At 42.0% G+C, this 17626-nt stretch overlaps 1 non-coding gene and 1 pseudogene across 1 annotated transcript; one reads left to right on the top strand and one right to left on the bottom strand.

Moving 5' to 3' along the window:
* Positions 1-12067: 12067 nt before the first annotated feature.
* LOC140275716 (U2 spliceosomal RNA) lies at positions 12068-12258 on the bottom strand. Its single transcript, XR_011908437.1, has one exon. It is a non-coding gene; the product is annotated as a U2 spliceosomal RNA (small nuclear RNA).
* A 4981-nt stretch (positions 12259-17239) lies between these two features.
* LOC140276253 (U2 spliceosomal RNA) lies at positions 17240-17416 on the top strand (annotated as a pseudogene).
* Positions 17417-17626: the final 210 nt, after the last annotated feature.

Genomic DNA, 17626 nt, shown 5'->3' with positions numbered 1-17626 from the left:
ATCAATGTCTCGATAGATTTAAACAAAAAAACAACGTTGTACTTTGCAGTAAAAGAAAGAGCCAATCAAAAGTTTTAGGAATCCGAGAATAAGCTTATTTTCATGAGTTCTGCACGATTTCGGATTTTATGTATAAAATGAATTCATTCACTCAAACCAAGTTAAAACTGCTTTTTCCTTCATATTTATCAATGTCTAGATCGACTTCAACAAAGAACAACATTATATTTTGCAGTAGAAGAAAGAGCAACACTGAAGGATCAGGAATTCGAGAATAAGCTTATTTTCTTATGGGCAAGTGGGAACTGCTTTGTCCTTCATATTTATCAATGTGTAGATGGATTTCAACTTCTTCTACTGCAAAGTCCAATGTTTTTCTTTGTTGAAGTCGATCTAGACATTGATGAATATGGAAGGACAAAGCAGTTTTAACTTGGTTTGAGCAAAGCAATTCATTTTATAGCAAAATCCGAAATCGTGCAGAACTCAGGAAAGCAGGCTTATACTCAGATAACTGAAACTTTAGATTTGCTCTTTCTTTTACTGCAAAGTACAACGTTGTTTTTTTGTTTAAATATTTCTAGACATGGTAAATATGAAGGACAAATCAGTTTTAACATAGTTTGAGTGAAGTAATGCATTTTATAAGCAAAATCCCAAATCATGCAGAACTCACGAAATGCTTTTTCTCGCTTTTCACTGCTTTTTACAAACTTTGGTCGGACGTTCACACCTTCTTCCATCCGAACACCTCCGCTTCCGCTTTTGATGATGTATATTCGGGCATTCGAACCTTTTTTTACCCGCTTTTTACAAACCATTGTCGGACTTTCACACCTTCTTGCAGCCGAACACCACCTCTCCCGCTTTTGATGATGTATGGTCCAGTATTCTTACCTTTTCTAACAAATTTTTCAGCAATTATGGTCGGACATTCACACCTACTCACAGCTGGACACCTCCGCTCCCGCTTTTGATCATACAATGTCGGGACATCGCTCCTTGTCTTACCAGCTTTTTACAAACTTTAGTCGAACATTCACACCTTCTTGCAGCTGAACACCTCCGCTCCCGCTTTTGATGATGTATAGTCGGGCTTTCGAGCCTTTTCTTACCCGGTTTTTACAAATTATGGTTGGACATTCAGACCTTGCAGCCGAACACCTCCGCTCTCTCTTTTGATCATACATTGTTGGGCATTCGCACCTTGTCTTACCCGCTTTTTACAAACTATAGTCAGACATTCACACCTTGCAGCTGAACCTCCGCTCCCTGTTTTGATCATGTATGGTCTGGCAATACTACCTTTTCTACCCCCGTTTGTGAGTAATTATGGCTGGACATTCACACCTACTTGCAGTCGAACAGCTCTGCTCCCGCTTTTGATTATGTTTGGTTGGATATTCGAACCTTTTCTTAAATGCTTTTTACAAACCATGGTCGGACGTTCACACCTTCTTGTAGCCGAACAACTTCGCTCCCGCTATTGATTGTGTACAGTCGGCTATTTTAACCTTTTCTTACCCGCTTTTTACCAACTATGGTCGGACATTCACACCGTCTTACAGCGGAACACCTCTGCTCCCGCTTTTGATGGTGTATAGTCGGGCATTCGAACCTTTTCTCATCAGCTTTTTGCAAATTATGATCTGACATTCACACCTACTTGCAGTCGAACAGCTCTGCTCCCGCTTTTGATTATGTTTGGTTGGATATTCGAACCTTTTCTTAACTTCTTTTTACATATTTTGGTTGGACGTTCACACCTTCTTGTAGCCGAACACTTCCACTCCTGCTTTTGATGATGTATGGTTGGGCATTCACACCTTTTTTTTGCCCATTTTTCAGGAATTATGGGTGGACATTCACACCTTGCAGCTGAACACCTCCTATCCCACTTATGATCATGTGCGGTTTGATTTTCGAAAAGTTTCTTTCATGTTTTCTAGCAATTATTGATGGACATGTAGACCTTCTTGCAGCTGAACACCTCCGCTCCCGCTTTTGATCATACATTGTAAGGCATTCGCACCTTGTCTTACCCACTTTTTACAAACTTTAGTCGAACAGTCACACCTTTTTGCAGCCGAACACCACCTCTACCGCTTTTGATGATGTATGGTCCAGCATTCTTACCTTTTCTAACACATTTTTCAGCAATTATGGTCGGACATTCACACCTACTCAGAGCCGAACACCTCCGCTCCCGCATTTGATGGTCTATAGTCGGGCATTCTACAGCGAAAAAGACTCATTCTTATGTTTGGTTAGATATTCGAACCTTTTCTTAACTGCTTTTTATAAACTTTGGTCGGACGTTCACAATATCTTGCAGCCGAACACCTCCGCTTCCGCTTTTGATGGTGTATATTCGGGCATACGAACCTTTTCTTACCCGCTTTTTACAAACCAAGGTCGGACTTTCACACCTTCTCTTAGCTGAACAACTCCGCTCCCTCTTTTGATTGTGTACAGTCGGGTAATTTAACCTTTTCTTACCCTCTTTTTACCATCTATGGTCGGACATTCACACCGTCTTACAGCGGAACACCTCCGCTCCCTCTTTTGATGATGTATGGTTAGGCATTCGCACCTTTTCTTACCCATTTTTCAGTAATTATGGGTAGACATTCACACCTTCTTGCAGCTGAACACCTCCTCTCCTGCTTATGATCATGTGCAGTTTGATATTCGAAAATTTTCTTTCATGTTTTCTAGCAATTATTGATGGACATTCAGACCTTCTTGAAGCTGAACACCTCCGCTCCCACTTTTGATGGTGTATAGTCGGGCTTTCGAGCCTTTTCTTCCCCGGTTTTTACAAATTATGGTTGGACATTCAGACCTTCTTGCAGCCGAAAACCTCCACTCCCTCTTTTGATCATACATTGTCGGGCATTCGCACCTTTTCTTACCCGCTTTTTACAAACCATGGTCGGACTTTCACACCTTCTTGTAGCCGAACAACTCCGCTCCCGCTATTGATTGTGTACAGTCGGGTATTTTAACCTTTTCTTACCCGCTTTTTACCAACTATTGTTGGACATTCACACCGTCTTACAGCGGAACACCTCCGCTCCCTCTTTTGATGGTGTATGTTCGGGCACTCGAACCTTTTCTTACCCGCTTTTTACAAACTATGGTCAGACATTTAAACCTTCTTGTAGCCGAACACATCCACTCCTGCTTTTGATGATGGGTATTCAAACCTACTTGTTGGCCGCTTTTCATTAATTATGGGTGGACATACACACCTTGTCGCAGCCAAACACCTCCGCTCCCTGTTTTGATCATGTATGATTGGACATTCGCACCTTTTCTCACCCGCTTTTTACTATGGTCGGCCATTCACAGCTTCCTCTCCACCATACTTGTATGGTGGGATATTCACACCCACTTGCATGTGTAAGTCACAACACCCGTGACACCAAAACGGCTTTCTTTTCTCTCTTTTCTCTACACTCTGCACTATGAGCACACACACCAAATCAGAAAGGCTTTTTTCTCTCTTTTCTACATTATGGACTGTGGGGACACAAAACCGCTCTCTCTTTTTTTTTTTGATTGTGTGCCAGGGCGTTGTCTCACGTATTAGATTATGCTTACGATACGAATGGGTTTATCAGTCACATCAGAATCCATACATACTGATCCTCCCGTAATAAAATGGTCGGATCTTATCAAACACACTTTGTTTCTTGTGACAATCAAGTCAGCGAAACAGCGTATACACGTCAAGACACTGAATCAAGTTTGCCACAAGAACTCATAAGTTTGGCAGTATTGCTCTGCCGTCAGCAATCATACACCCATTTTATTTTCGTGAGACATGTGCAGGCACCTGTTCATCTACTGTTCTATCACTATGAATTAGTTTATCTATTATCAATAAGGATACTTCTACAACTACTATCAAAGTATGTCCAGACTTCTTATGTTGTCAGTTGCTATATATGAATAAGTGGGTAGCTACTGACAAGCATTAAGCATGTCACACAGCCCAAACATATAACATTTCAGGACACACCACACAGTTAACAACCACAGTGAAGTGTCAAAGCCCAAACATGTAACATTCAACAGGACACTTACACAACACATTCAAATCAAACAGTCAGACAACATACAAGAACATATACCCCAGCCGGCATTGCTCCCTGCCTATTTTCCTACAGCTCACTATGTGTGCGCACACCTTTATTCACAAACTCTTCAACTTATACTCTTTTACAAAAGCTGCTACAGCTCGATTGGCCGAGTACCCTTAGATCCTATTTCGGTGAATTTGACATCTGCCTTACATGTAACAGATTAGCGGTTTAGCAGTTTTAATTTAGTTTGAGTGAAGGAATTCATTTTATAGCAAAATCCGAAAGCGTGAAGAACTCATGGAAGTAAGCTTATTCTCGGATTCCTGAATCTTTAGATTTGCTCTTTCTTTTACTGCAAAGTACAATGTTGAGCAGCACTAATGAGTTGTTTCTATTTTTGGCAGGCTTTACCTTTGCGGATGAAGCCCTTTCTGTCTGTGCAAAAGAAATCTTGTTACTGTGCAGAGTGACTTCTCTGAGTAGAGTCGCCTTACTTGTTGCGACTTTGCCGATGTTCGAAGCTGGAGTGCAAAGATGTTGCTTGAATGGTGCTCGCTGGAGCGTGCGGTAGTGTAAAGTTATACCATTTAAAAGGGCTGAAGAGTGCTCAGTGCAGCGGGTGGGTGGAGGTGCGGAATGCGAAGTAGACTTTCACACCTTCTTTTAGCCGAACAACTCCGCTCCCGCTATTGATTGTGTAGAGTCGGGTATTTTAACCTTTTCTTACCCGCTTTTTACCAATTATGGTCGGACATTCACACCATCTTACAGCGGAACACCTCCGCTCCCTCTTTTGATGGTGTATGTTCGGGCATTCGCACCTTTTCTTACCCATTTTTCAGGAATTATGGGTGGACATTCACACCTACTTGCAGTCGAACAGCTCTGCTCCCACTTTTGATTATGTTTGGTTGGATATTCGAAACTTTTCTTAACTGCTTTTTACAAACTTTGGTCGGACGTTCACACCTTCTTGCAGCCGAACATCTCCGCTTCCGCTTTTGATGGTATATATTCGGGCATTCGAACCTTTTCTTACACGCTTTTTACCAACTATGGTCGGATATTCACACCGTCTTTCAGCGGAACACCTCCGCTCCCTCTTTTGATGGTGTATGTTCGGGCATTCGCACCTTTTCTTACCCGCTTTTTACAAACCATGGTAGGACTTTCACACCTTCTTTTAGCCGAACAACTCCGCTCCCGCTATTGATTGTGTAGAGTCGGGTATTTTAACCTTTTCTTACCCGCTTTTTACCAACTATGGTCGGACATTCACACCTTCAACATGCCCTTCTATGTCCACAATTTTGGCGTCACGAACAGGATCCCTCGACTGGTGTCTCTGGACCGGACCGCAGTGCATGGCCAGCCTGGACTGAAGTAGCTGTTCCAGCCTCATACCTCCAAGGCCTTTTCTGAGAGAGAGGACTGGCAGGTCCTTTTCCTGAATACCAGCGCTGGGATCATTTTTTAAATATGATAGTCTGAGATGATAGGACTGCTTTTTAGTTTTTATTTGAATAAAAGAGGGTTTCCCAGTTGTGTCATTAGTGAGACAGAGATTTCATGGGTAAGGGAAACTTTTGAAGCAGTCCGAAGAAGTGTGAAGTACTCCGAAGAAGTGTGAGTACAGATTAAGGTCCTCATTGGAGACGTCCTTTGAGTGAAGGAATATATTTCCCCATTCCAAGTCTGAGAATGGGAAACAGTAGGTCTCAGACTTTTGACCCTACCGGGGGACCTAAGCATGTTGAAATGAAAAAGAAATATGGTCCAGAGGTTTTCCACCTGAAGGTTCTTTTAGTATGTTAGAAATAAGAAAATTAGAAGAAAAGTTTTGCAAATATGAGAAAGAGATGAAGCAAAAAAAAAGAAAATTAAGTTTAAATAAGAAGTAAGAAAGGTATAGAATGTTGGAAAAAATAAAGTGTATTAAGAGAAAGAAAGGAAAATGTTAAACGAATGCCATGACGGAATGATGATAATAATTTAGTATGTGGACGAAAAGATAATTCAGCTCTGATTAAGACTGAATCTTCTTTTAAACCATCACCATATTCCACTGATAACACTTTTTCTCCTTCTGCACCTCTTTACCCCACCCTGAGCGCTCTCGCTGTGCCGGATCCAGACCTGGACTCCTGCCCTCCACGACGCCTGCAACAACAACAGCCAGCCCTGCCACAAGCCTCTGGCTCTCGGGAAGAAGGGACTTCTTCCATCCTCCCTCGGGAAGAAATTCCATCATTCTCACAACATCAGTTACATAGGTCTGATGATGAGGAAAAGGAAGACGTTTGGTTCTCCAGCGTACCTGCCCAAGAACTTTTAACGCAAGTGACAAAAATCCTTTACCCACAATCTGGACTTCAGAGATCTAAACGTGAGAAAAAACAAAACCAGATTCAAACCATGCCTATGGTTAAAGTTGCAGTTCCCACTTGACCATTACTGGTTTATCGACCCTGGACTGAGACTGACATCATGGAAGCATAACAATGCTTACCAGATCCAGAGATTTCTGGACCCCATTTTGCTGACGAGTTGCGAGATTTCTGCGCACAATTCTGCCCGACCGGGGTTGAATTGCGTCGCATATTGGCAAAAAAGTTCAAACTGACCGACCTCTGCAAAATAGAGGCCAGTATGCTACAACTGGATTTGCGACCTACCAACAGTGAACGAGGACATAATGATAACGCTCAATATGAAGCAGCCATCCAAAGACTGTGTCAAGCCATCACCACTCAATTTCCAACCAAAATCAATATGTCCCACATTTACACCTGCAAACAGAAACCCGGTGAAGGGACTGATGATTTTGTACACCGCATCCTTGAGGAAGTCAGCAAGCACAGCGGTCATCAGAGACCAAGGGATTTGGGTAATGAATCAGGACCATGGGAGAGTATTGCATGCAATGCAATAATTAAAGGCCTCATGCCAGATGTCGCCACTGAAGTAAAGAACATTTACGTGGGATGGTGTGAGGGTCCTCGTTTGGCTGACGTTCGCCGATATGCTCGCCATGCTGAGAGCCAAGTTGAGACGCTTAAGATATAGGACAAGTGTGAAAAGGAGCTGCATTTGGCAGCCATGACCATGTATTACGCAGTTGGTTTAAACAGAGGACGAGGCCGAAGTCGAAGACGTGGACGTGTGGGAGAGGAGGTCGAAATGGGCCACGCCAGAGCTATGATCCGAATATTTGTTTTTACTGTGGCTGTGTCCACAGCTGAAAAGTGATGAAATTGGGCAAAAGGCTGACTGAGGGTGGGAGGCAGGTTCTGGACGTCACGTGGCAGCGGAGCCTCCACTAATGGGTGATAGCACAAACACACTCACACATTTTTCCTGCTCTGTGTAGTGAAGAAACGCTTGCCGACTGTGATTCACGTCGTAAAGTTTTGCATGCTATTTCCGTCCTAGAGCAAAGATATTTCTCTCAGAATATAGGAACTTATGTTCATCAGTAGTGACGTCAGGGGAGTTTGATTGTCCTCCAAAGTTAAGTGGAAACCACGTTTACTCTATGTCTGCATCAGGCCAGGTTGTGAAGGAGAAAATGACATCGCCCATTGCGTGTGTCACTCCAGATGGGCTCTCCTTCAAACACTCATTTTTGTTATCAGAGTTGTGTCCCATTAACCTGATGGGCTGTGATCTCATGTGTAAATTAGGCATTATTTTAACTTCTACACCAGAGGGTGTTAACGTTATGTTACAGCCTGACAAAGTTTTCACAGCAGTGCAGTTTGATTCATCTGCACTTACATATGCTTATGAGTGGAAACTTCCCAGCTCTCCTTTTTCACAACAACTAGTGGAAGAAGCAAAAGCGTTAGTTTCACCCCTTTCTGATTTCATGCAACCTGCTGATTTGCACTGCACATCACACATTTCTTTGGGGCCTGACAATGACTATGAGAAGAAGTGAAAAAATATGTGCGCCTACTTTATTGACTCCAGAGCACTTAGATTTTTTTAATGTTTGTGGTACTCGCCCTCACATTTCCTTGGCCAAACGTACACACTGGCAGTGACAAGGTGTGGGAGAGTTTGTTGCTACATGTCAGAAAGAAATGGAGTGGACTGTTTCACCTGCTGATCCAAATTTGATGTGTTCATCAGGTTTTTGCAAATTATGATCTGACATTCACACATGCTTTTGATGATGTATGGTTGGGCATTCGCACCTTTTTTTACCCATTTTTCAGGAATTATGGGTGGACATTCACACCTTCTTGCAGCTGAACACCTCCTCTCCCGCATATGATCATGTGCGGTTTGATATTCGAAAATTTTCTTTCATGTTTTCTAGCAATTATTGATGGACATTCAGACCTTCTTGCAGCTGAACCCCTCTGCTCCCGCTTTTGATGGTGTATAGTCGGGATTTCGAGCCTTTTCTTCCCCGGTTTTTACAAATTATGGTTGGACATTCAGACCTTCTTTTAGCCGAAAACCTCCGCTCCCTCTTTTGATCATACATTGTCGGGCATTCGCACCTTTTCTTACCCGCTATTTACAAAAAATGGTCGGCCATTCACACCTTCTTGTAGCCGAACACATTCGCTCCCGCTATTGATTGTGTACAGTCGGGTATTTTAACCAACTACGGTCGGACATTCACACCTTCTTATGGCGGAACACCTCCGCTCCCTCTTTTGATGGTGTATGTTCGGGCATTCGAACCTTTTCTTACCCGCTTTTTACAAACTATGCTCGGACATTCAAACCTTCTTGTAGCCTAACACATCCAGTACTGCTTTTGATGATGTATGGTTGGGCATTCGCACCTTTTTTTTTACCCATTTTTGAGGAATTATGGGTGGACATTCACACCTTCTTGCAGCTGAACACCTCCTCTCCCACTTATGATCATGTGCGGTTGGATATTCGAAATTTTTTTTCATGTTTTCTAGCAATTATTGATGGACAATCAGACCTTCTTGCAGCTGAACACCTCAGCTCCCGCTTTTGATGGTGTATAGTTGGGCTTCCGAGCCTTTTCTTCCCCGGTTTTTACAAATTATGGTTGGACATTTAGACCTTCTTGCAGCCGAAAACCTCCGTTCCCTCTTTTGATCATACATTGTCGGGCATTCGCACCTTTTCTTACCCGCTTTTTACCAATTATGGTCGGATATTCACACCTTCTTACAGCGGAAAACCTCCGCTCCCTTTTTTGATCATTTATGGTCTGGCAATACTACCTTTTCGTACCCGTTTTTGAGTAATTATGGCTGGACATTCACAGCTTCTTGCAGCCGAACACCTCTTCTCCCGCTTTTGATGATGAATGGTCCGGCATTCTTACCTTTCCTAACACATTTTTCAGCAATTATTGTCGGTCATTCACACCTTTCTCATCAGCTTTTTGCAAATTATGATCTGACATTCACACCTACTTGCAGCCGAACACCTCGGCTTCCGCTTTTGATGGTGTATATTTTGGCATTCGAACCTTTTCTTACCCGCTTTTTACCAACTATGGTCGGATATTCACACCTTCTTACAGCGGAACACCTCCGCTCTCTCTTTTGATGGTGTATGTTCTGGCATTCGAACCTTTTCTTACCCACTTTTTACAAACTATGCTCGGACATTCACACCTTCTTGCAGCGAAACACGTCCGCTCCCTCTTTTGATTGTGTACAGTCGGGTTTTTTAACCTTTTCTTACCCGCTTTTTACCAACTATGGTCGGACATTCACACCTACTTGCAGTCGAACAGCTCTGCTCCCACTTTTGATTATGTTTGGTTGGATATTCAAACCTTTTCTTAACTGCTTTTTACAAACTTTGGTCGGACGTTCACAACTTCTTACAGCCGAACACCTCCGCTTCCGCTTTTGATGGTATATATTCGGGCATTCGAACCTTTTCTTACCCGCTTTTTACCAACTATGGTCGGACATTCACACCGTCTTTCAGCGGAACACCTCCGCTCCCTCTTTTGATGGTGTATGTTCGGGCATTCGCACCTTTTCTTACCCGCTTTTTACAAACTATGGTCGTACATTCAAACCTTCTTGTAGCCGAAAACCTCCACTCCCTCTTTTGATCATACTTTGTCGGGCATTCGCACCTTTTCTTACCCGCTTTTTACAAACTATGCTCGGACATTCAAACCTTCTTGTAGCCAAACACATCCACTCCTGCTTTTGTTGATGTATGGTTGGGCATTCGAACCTACTTGTTGCCCGCTTTTCATTAATTATGGGTGGACATTCACACCTTGTCGCAGCCAAACACCTCCGCTCCCTGTTTTGATCATGTATGGTTGGACATTCGCACCTTTTCTCACCCGCTTTTTGCAAACTATGGTCGGCCATTCACAGCTTCCTCTCCACCATACTTGTATGGTGGGATATTCACACCCACTTGCATCCGAAGACCTCCGCCCCCACTTTTGTTGATATTTAGTCGGTCATTCACACCTTACCCGTTTTCTTGCCGCCAAACACCTCTGATCTCGCTTTTGATGATGTAAGATTGGGCATTCAGACCTTTCTTTTCCTGCTTTTCACCAACTATATATATAACATTCACACCTTCTTGCAGCCGAACACTTCCGCTCCACCTTTTAGGTATCTATCACACCTTTTTTTTCACCGCATTTTATAGATTATGGTTGGAAATTCTCAACCACTCATCCAAAGACCTCTCCTCCCGCTTTTGTTAATATATTTGAACTTTAGTCAGACATTCACACCTACTTGCAGCCGAACACCACCTCTCTAGCTTTTGAGGATGTATGGTCCGGCATTCTTACCGTTTCTAACACATTTTTCAGCAATTATGGTAGGACATTCACACCTTCTTGCAGCTGAACACCTCCTCTCCCACTTATGATCATGTGCGGATTGATTTTCGAAAATTTTCTTTCATGTTTTCTAGCAATTAAAAATGGACATTTAGACCTTCTTGCAGCTGAACACCTCCGCTCCCGCTTTTGATCATACATTGTCAGGCATTCACACTTTGTCTTACCCGCTTTTTACAAAATTTAGTCGAACATTCACACCTTTTTGCAGCCGAACACAGTTTTTTGCAGCCGAATTTGGGCATTCGAACCTTTTCATACCCACTTTTTACCAACTATGGTCGGACATTCACACCGTCTTACAGCGGAACACCTCCGCTCCCTCTTTTGATGGTGTATGTTCGGGCATTCGAACCTTTTCTTACCCGCTTTTTACAAACTATGCTCGGACATTCAAACCTTCTTGTAGCCGAACACATCCACTCCTGCTTTTGATGATGTATGGTTGGGCATTCGAACCTACTTGTTGCCCGCTTTTCATTAATTATGGGTGGACATTCACACCTTGTCGCAGCCAAACACCTCCGCTCCCTGTTTTGATCATGTATGGTTGGACATTCGCACCTTTTCTCACCCGCTTCTTGCAAACTATGGTCGGCCATTCACAGCTTCCTCTCCACCATACTTGTATGGTGGGATATTCACATCCACTTGCATCCGAAGACCTCCGCCCCCACTTTTGTTGATATTTAGCCGATCATTCGCACCTTACCCGCTTTTGGCAAACTATGGCCTTCTTGCAGCCAAAAACCTCTGATCTCGCTTTTGATGATGTAAGGTTGGGCATTCAGACCTTGCTTCACCTGCTTTTCACCAAATATAGTCGGACATTCACACCTTCTTGCAGCCGAACACTTCCGATTCACCTATTAGTTTTCTATGGGGCATTCACACCTTTTTTTACACCGCATTTTATAAAAACACCACAGGAACACCGTATTGAGGCTTTGTTCTGACTGCTCATTCGGTGTCGCGTTTCTTTCAAGCAATTCTCCCGGTTAGCCCGCACTCGGCTCGCTCCCAGAGCCGTGTTAAAGTCTGCTTCGCATTCACTCTCTTTTCTCAGCAGATTAAAAGAAAGTTTCATCTTAGGCTCCCTGAAACTTCCATCCTGCACCGCTGTTTGCTTTTTCACAAGAGCAGAGGAGAGCGCACCATTCCCAGCGGCACTGCAGTACCGGGTCGATGCTTGGAGTGAACGGAGCAAGCTCCTTTTTCAACTCCTATTGATAAAAATCCATTTAATATGTAGTCCTCGCAAAGAGGACATATCAGACATTAAACTGATAAGAACAGATACTACACTTGATCTTAGCCAAAAGGCCGAGAAGCGATAACTGTCCACTGGTTCACGTCCGAGGGCCCTTCCTGGCACAATGCGCACTTGTAGCGGTGTTCTTTTTATGGCCATAGTGTCACTTTGCACCTCCGCCCACCCGCTGCACTGAGCACTCTTCAGCCCTTTTAAATGGTATAACTTTACACTACCACACGCTCCAGCGAGCACCATTCAAGCAACAACTTTGCACTCCAGCTTCGAACATCGGCACAGTCGCAACAAGTAAGGCGACTCTACTCAGAGAAGTCACTCTGCACAGTAACAAGATTTCTTTTGCACAGACAGAAAGGGCTTCATCCGCAAAGGTAAAGCCTGCCAAAAATAGAAACAACTCATTAGTGCTGCTCAACGTTGTACTTTGCAGTAAAAGAAAGAGCAAATCTAAAGTTTCAGGAATCCGAGAATAAGCTTACTTCCATGAGTTCTTCACGATTTCGGATTTTGCTATAAAATGAATTCCTTCACTCAAACTAAATTAAAACTGCTAAACCGCTAATCTGTTACATACAAGGCAGATGTCAAATTCACCGAAATAGGATCTAAGGGTATTTGGCCAATCGAGCTGTAGCAGCTTCGGTAAAAGAGTATAAGTTGAAGAGTTTGTGAATAAAGGTGTGCGCACACATAGTGAGTTGTAGGAAAATAGGCAGGGAGCAATGCTGGCTGGGGTATATGTTCTTGTATGTTGTCTGACTGTTTGATTTGAATGTGTTGTGTAAGTGTCCTGTTGAATGTTACATGTTTGGGCTTTGACACGCTTCACTGTGGTTGTTAACTGTGTGGTGTGTCCTGAAATGTTATATGTTTGGGCTGTGTGACATGCTTAATGCTTGTCAGTAGCTACCCACTTATTCATATATAGCAACTGACAACATAAGAAGTCCGGACATACTTTGATAGTAGTTGTAGAAGTATCCTTATTGATAATAGATAAACTAATTCATAGTGATAGAACAGTGGATGAACAGGTGCCTGCACATGTCTCATGAAAATAAAATGGGTGTATGATTGCTGACGGCAGAGCAATACTGCCAAACTTATGAGTTCTTGTGGCAAACTTGATTCAGTGTCTTGACGTGTATACGCTGTTTCGCTGACTTGTCACAAGAAACAAAGTGTGTTTGATAAGATCCGACCATTTTATTACGGGAGGATCAGTATGTATGGATTCTGATGTGACTGATAAACCCATTCGTATCTTAAGCATAATCTAATACGTGAGACAACGCCCTGGCACACAATCAAAAAAAAAAAAAGAGAGAGCGGTTTTGTGTCCCCACAGTCCATAATGTAGAAAAGAGAGAAAAAAGCCTTTCTGATTTGGTGTGTGTGCTCACAGTGCAGAGTGTAGAAAAAAGAGAGAAAAGAAAGCCGTTTTGGTGTCACGGGTGTTGTGACTTACACACACACATTTCTGAATTGAGAAAGGAAATTATTTTAGAGAAAGCACTAGAGTTTAGATCCCACATTTGTTGATAGGCATTCATTTAATTTTTCTTTTAATCAGTTTTAAAGTGAATACTAACTGAGAAATGAAAAAGGTGAAGAGTTTAGAAGCTTGGTTCAAGAGCAAAACTTGGTTTATGATCAGCTGAGTCTCTAAACAGAACAGCAAAGGGCTTCATCGAACATTTAAAAAAGATTCAGATTGTTAGAATATCCAGAATTTATAGGAATGGTGGTGATTACTCTTATTTTCTAGAATGGAAATAACTGCACCATGTCTGTTTTATGAATTTAAGGGGCTAAAAAGTTTTGTTCTCGTTTTTCTATGATTAACCGAATGTATGTGAGAGTCCAAACAGACAGAAGGGTTACGGCCGAGCGCTGGACCTTCCAAAAAAGATGAGACAGGCTGGACCTGTGCCATACTAGTTAAGACCTGCCTGTGGATAACAGGTTCTTTAAACTCTCACACACACAAACTCACACACGTTCGCACACATACACCCATACACACACATTCTTGAACTTGCTGCAAGATTAAACATTTGCATTAACTGACTCCAGCAACTCTGAGTCTCATTGAGAGACTTTTCTCAACAATTGGGTCCTCAAACCAGATCTCAACGTTTTTTCCGCTTTCCAGGGTCGGAGCTGAAACCGTGCACGGGGGAGTCCAGTACTCCTAATGAAAGACCCCCTGCTGAATTGCGGTAATTAGGGGCCAGTGTCCACTGAAAGGGGGAAAAAGGGACGAGATCGTACTTTTGAATCAATGGCCAGAAGCCATTGGCAGTGCAGGCATCAACAATAATGGTGTTATTTCACCCATTAACACTTAAGGTACCTCATGCAGTGGCTGTGATATGGTTACTTAACAAAATATCTTTACCAGACATCTCTCCTACATAACAGTTCTTCTTTCACAGCCACACCTTGTTGTCGAGAGATGTGCTACACTTAATCCATCCACACTGCTACCTACCCCACAGATGGAAAGCCTCATGATTACATGTCAGAAATAACCATCAGTGTTTTACCCAGGCCAGACTTAACTGATATACGTTATGAAAATGCAGAAATAACTATATTTATTCAACAGGTCAAGCAAAAAACCCTGATGGCACAAATGCTACAGGATTTGCAGTAGTAACAGAAACTGAAGTTTTCTTAAAACAACCACTACCAAAAAATTACTCTGTTCAAGCAGTCGAATTGGTAGCTTTAACTGAAGCTTGTAAATTAAATAACAAAAAGGTTGTTAACGTTTACACTGACAGTCAGTATGCCTTCTCAACTGTACATGTGTTAACACAGCATTGGAAAAACAGGTATGTTGACATCCACAGCTAAATGTATAAACTACAAATATTTTAGCATTATTAGATGTTATTCAATTGCCATCTACAATAGACTCGTATGAATGACCGGAAGGAAAACCATACTGCCAAAGAATTTGTTTAAATATGCTGCAGTATTGAGCCACGGACCATGTCATGTCTCAACAGGAGGGATGGAAGCAATAATGAACAAGGTTTTTACAGCATATGGTTTTACTAATTATTGAATTTTTTTTTAGAATAAATAAATGAATAAAGTTTTGTCTAGCAGGTCAAATATGTGCAAAATACATTCCACAGGGCAATCTAAGACCAAAACGAAGATAATTCCCTAAGCCAGTGTATCTTTTTCAACATATTTGTTTGGATTTCATTATTTCATTATTGTGTAGATTTCATTGAACTAAATTAATGTTAAGGGAAACGATTCTGCTCAGTGACAACAGAGGTTTTTACCAAATGGTCTGAAATATTTCCATGTGCACAAGCAGATGCACTCTCAGTAGCAAAATCACGCGTAAAATAACTTATTTCTAGATTTGAAATACCTGAAAAGATCTTCAGTGATAATTTGACACACTTTGTAAACTATGTCATCTCACTGATGGCAAAGAACTTAAAATAGATCTTAGAAACCACTGTGATATAGAAGGTTTCGCTAACACATTGGAATTGTTTTACTATTTACATATGCATGTGCAGTGAAGAATTGCTTGCTGCTGATAAATGCAAAGAAGAACAGCTTACACATAGATGCTCACATATAGGCTGCTGAATGCAATGAAGACCTGCTTATCCAGTAAAGTTCAATGTCAATGTGTAATATTCAATTAGGATTTGCAAAACAGTGAAGTTAAACAATGAATGGGTCCATAGTCGGTATGAGAAGACTACAGGAATATTTACCTGGGTGTACGTTCAAACAGAGATGAGAAAATTGCGATAAATTATTGTTTGTTTGTTTGTTAGTATGTATATGAATGTTATGTGTATAAACTGTGTTGAGTTGTAGTTACTCAGTAGTGTCTCAGTGAAACAACCGACGGGGGAAGCCTTGCGGTGACAACAAAAGCAGTGTTTTACTGATCAGTCAAGTTGCTCCAGTGTACTCCATACAAACTGGTTGGCTACTGAAGGGATAGAAAATGGGGAATACTTGTTTTAAAGCAAACAAGGAATTAGATGGGAAAAATATATGTTTTAACGGGACCCAGACAATATTAAATACTCAGACAGATGGGAGAAGAAGTGTAGTTTTGTAGGAAATCACAAAATTATTACATAAAATTAGTGAAATCAATTGAAGAATGCCTTTCTGAAGAGCTGTTTACCACAGATGAGCAGCTTTGCGACCAAGCACATTGTAGATCGCTTTACTGCCAAAATGATCTAGTTTAATGGATTGGTTTAGACATGCATAACAGCATTTTAAGAACAAAGAGAGAAACAAAAAGGGACAACGCTTCATGGTGGAAGGTGATGTATAAATAACTGTGTATATGATGAAGGAGAGACCATTTGAGCAGCACAGCCATTTCGCAGCACAGGGACAGCAGTCCAAGTTAAAGGATCTCCCACGTGGTATCACCTGTCACACTGTGTCAAGGCATCAAAAAAAGAAAAAATCACCAAACTCAAGGACAAAGAGACGAAGACTCCGGTGAACGAAGAGAGAGGACTTACAAACCAGAAATACAAAAGGATGCTCGATATCAAGATCCAGAAGAAGAGGCTAACAATGCCACGAACACTTACGATGCTGGGAATGATGCCAGCAATGAACAGAGAAGAAGATTCAGTGTCATCAATCTGCAACACGTGCCTCTAATGAGGGGGTGAATATAGAATCCTCAACGATTACAACATCTCTGGGAACTGTGACAACAACAAGGTTTAAACCATTTTGATTTATATTGTAACCTATTGGCTAAGGAATAGTGCTGAAAATGAGGTAAATCTAATCCACCACTGTCCTTGGTCTTCTGTAGGGTTTGTAAACTAATACGTGGTGGTTTGTTTTTCCACAGAAATTTGGAGATGCATGAATCTAGTGACTTAAACCAAGTAGCAGATGGTTTTATGGGGATCATTGAGAACAAATAGTTAACTTTTGGTAGTATCATCATTTTAATGGTTGTAACTCTCCCCATAAGTGATATAGGTAAGGACTTCCAACGAGAGAGATCGTCCTCTACTCTCTTTAATAATTGCACATAATCCATCTGTACTTATCAGTTTAATATGTGATATGTCTATGCAAGGACTACATATTAGATGGATTTTTATCAATAGGAGTTGAAAAAGGAGCTTGCTCCGTTCACTCCAAGCATCGACCCGGTATTGCAGTGCCGCTGGGAACGGTGCGCTCTCCTCTGCTGTTGTGAAAAAGCAAACAGCGGTGCAGGATGGAAGTTTCTTTTAGTCTGCTGAGAAAAGAGAGTGAATGCGAAGCAGACTTTAACACGGCTCTGGGAGCGAGCCGAGTGCGGGCTAACCAGGAGAAATGCTTGAAAGAAACGCGACACCGAATGAGCGGTCAGAACAAAGCCTCAATACGGTGTTCCTGTGGTGTTTTTATAAA

The sequence above is a fragment of the Leuresthes tenuis genome, unplaced genomic scaffold (genome assembly GCF_036924035.1).
Source record: "Leuresthes tenuis unplaced genomic scaffold, fLeuTen1.0.hap1 SCAF_18, whole genome shotgun sequence".
NCBI classification, from domain to species: domain Eukaryota; kingdom Metazoa; phylum Chordata; class Actinopteri; order Atheriniformes; family Atherinopsidae; genus Leuresthes; species Leuresthes tenuis.
The sequence above is the reverse complement of the archived record's forward strand: the minus strand, read 5'-3'. Positions and strand labels throughout refer to the sequence as shown.